A 3,216-nucleotide genomic window follows, 5' to 3' on the forward strand; every position below is an offset into this window, starting at 1 on the left:
TCAGTTTGGAATTATTGTAAGCCCTGGGAAACTACATCTCCCAGGATCCCTGCTACAACTTCCCCCAATACCTCCCACTTTCTTTGTGGGAGATGTCAGAAAAAGTATAAAGAGAGAGTCTTGACACCTTTTCAGAGTATGCTCTATGCTCTCTCTCTAACCTGGAGGCTGGCTGACACTCTCTACCTTGAGCTCTCTCTCTGGGTGCCTTTTTCCCTTTCTATCTACCTCCTACTTTTTCCCTAGGCCTTCCCCTTTCTAATTTAAATAAAACCTAACTATTCTAAACCCTAAGTTGCTCTCTAATCTTTTATTTGAGCCCTGAAGGGCTCTGATCAATTTCCCCCTGATGGGACTGGGAACCACTACCTTCCTTTCCCTTCCTCTACTTTCCTCTCTCCTTTCTCCCATCCATCCTTCCTATCTACCTTCCTCACTTTTACCATATACCAGCAAATTCAATTTGTTTTTTATTTTATTTTTTGTTTGTTTATTTGTTTCTAAAGTAATGACTTGTGAATTAAAAATCCAATTAAAAACTACTTTAATAACTAAAGACTAAAAAAAATCCAGAAATATAAAAGGATAATAAAATAAAACTTCTTAGATACCAGTTCAAGGTAACAAGTGTACATTGTGGCCCCTACATCCTCAGGGAATATGTTCCAAGATCTATGTTGGATTTCTGAAACTTCAATATAAAACAACTATTGACACCACATATAATGTGATTTTCTTGTCCATACATATGTATAATAAACTTTAATTGATAAATTAAACACACTATGACATTACTGACACTATATACAGTAATAATAAAGTATAATATACATTACTATACAGTACTATTGGTTTGCATGGATATTCAAGAAGGACTAGTACCTCTAATCTGGGGCTTGCTGAACTCTTTTCAGTACTGCTCACTCACCTTTGGTGTCCACCTGACACTCAACTCTTACCTGTGGCTCCAAGAAGCTATAGCACATGCAAAGGCTCAAGTAGATAAAACCATGTTGGCAGGTGAACTAAGCCAGTTTGAGGACAACAAACCCATTGGTGAGTTAGAGGGTTGTCTATCCCAAGCATGTAAAGACCAGGAATGTGTCAATGAGAATTGAAACAGGCACTGTGGAGCACTCAGAGCTTGGTGAGCTCTCCAAGATGCCAACATCATGCACTGCATCCCAGGCCATCACCAACCATTCTGACTTTTGTCTTGCCATTGGACTTCAATGACTCTGGAAAAAAGAGTGAGGACAATAACTTTGTGCAACGCTGCCTCTCTTAAATCCAGTTCATTCACAAGTCAAAACATTACTCTATGATGCCATTCATCCTCTTTGAAAAGAAAATACAAACAACTCTCTTTCTCTCTGTGTCTCTCAAAGAGGCTGGGCAGGTAGACTTCATCATGTTACAGCCTATACTCACCTGATGAGTGGTTTGAAACAGGATTGTTTGTTTGTTTTCTAGAATTTTCCATTCCCTCCCCCCCATTTTTTCCCCATAGTTATCCATGGGTAGCTAAGTCAGCAAATATCTAATCAGCGGATACTGGGACCCTACCGTATAAAACATGAGACAAATATGGCAAAGACAGACTTTTTAGTACTCTATTGTATGAACAAGTTGAATTTGGTATAAGAGTTGCTGTTAACGGAGATACTGTCATCGCAGAAATTCAGTTTGCAAACTATAACTTCCCTACTTTTGATCAGATTGTTAATAAAGCAACACAATATCATTATCACTCTAGGAATCTCTTTAATTGTGAAAGCCTTACAATAAGAGCTCCTTGGGGTTGTGTAGGTCATGGATGAGCACTTTATCATTCTCAGAGGCCTGTGGCCTTTTTTGCTCATTGTCCCGGAATAAAGGTAGTTGTATGTAGAAGCCCTTTCCAAGCCAAGTTACTACTTTTGTGGTGCATAGAAGACAACAATTCTTGTTTATTTTTTTATCCTAAAATCCTTTATAGGGTAGCAGAGAAATAAGTGCCTGTGGAGACATATTATATCCCATTGTCCCAAGCTGTCATACTGCAAAGGGGGAGTGATGTTACTCTAGTTGCTTGAGGGACTCAGGTTTAAGTGTTCAAAGAAGTGGTAAGCATGGCTCAAGAAAAGTTGGGAGTTTCTTGTGAAGTAATTGACTGAAAGACTATTTTGTAAGTCAGTGGCCAAAATGGAGCAATTTCTGAATAATCATGAGGCTTTGCTTTGAAGATCAATTCTACATTTCAGGAAGAATGTTTTCTTGAATCTTGTGGCACCAATGTTGAGTGTATGGATATGACACACCATTTCTCAAATTTGTAAAATATTTACATTCATAAAAAATGGAAATGTTATGATTCCTTTCAAAATTATCAGTTATTGATCAAATGGAGATTAGAAGAATAGAACTAGACATGAAAGTCATCATGAACTTTTGGTATTTATTCTAACTTGTCTTTTCTTCACATGGATGTCATATAAAACTACTTAAAAACTATCTATCCAGGTATTGATCAAGAAGAAGCTAAAACTCAGAATCTACTTTATTAGAACATACAAAAAGAATATTTCAAGCAGTGAAGAGTTTAAGATGGTATTACAAAATTTTCCAAATACTAAGGGGATAAATACTATTAAGTTTGTATAACCTTTACATCTTTAAGTTATTTCTGTGTTAACAGTGGATGTGGGAATATCTTCAAAATAAATGTTTTCAGATTGCCAGGTTTTTTCCCCAGTGTTGTTTCTGGTGAAATCCATATATGCATATTCCCAAAACTGTAAATCATAAATTATTTATTTACTTGTCATAATAAAAATGAAATGGTGGGGGGAAAAGAATGATCTGAGAACTTTCCTGGACACAAGAGCTAGAAAACTCCTGGATCCCCATCCTACCTCCAATTTTCTACTCCTTCTAGTTGACTATATATTTATTAACTAAGATATTGTGTGACTTTATGTAGTTTTATATCTAGGACTTTATATCTTATTTAATAAGTACTTAATATCTACTTGGGGAGCTAGGGCATACAATGGATAAAGTACTATGCCTAGATTTAAGAAGACTTCTCAGACCTTTGCTAGCTGTGTGTCCCTGGGCAAATTACTTAACCCCATTTGCCTCAGTTTCCTCATCTGTAAAACTAAGCTGGAGAAAGAAAGAGCAAACCATGCCAATATCTTTGACAAGAAAACGTAAATGGGGTCATGAAGAGTT

At 36.6% G+C, this 3,216-nt stretch overlaps 1 pseudogene; it reads left to right on the plus strand.

The window, feature by feature from the left end:
* Positions 1-1,010: 1,010 nt before the first annotated feature.
* Positions 1,011-2,171, plus strand: LOC123250168 (annotated as a pseudogene).
* The last annotated feature ends 1,045 nt before the right edge of the window (positions 2,172-3,216 follow it).

Source organism: Gracilinanus agilis, chromosome 5 (genome assembly GCF_016433145.1).
Source record: "Gracilinanus agilis isolate LMUSP501 chromosome 5, AgileGrace, whole genome shotgun sequence".
In the NCBI taxonomy this organism is placed as follows: Eukaryota; Metazoa; Chordata; class Mammalia; order Didelphimorphia; family Didelphidae; genus Gracilinanus; species Gracilinanus agilis.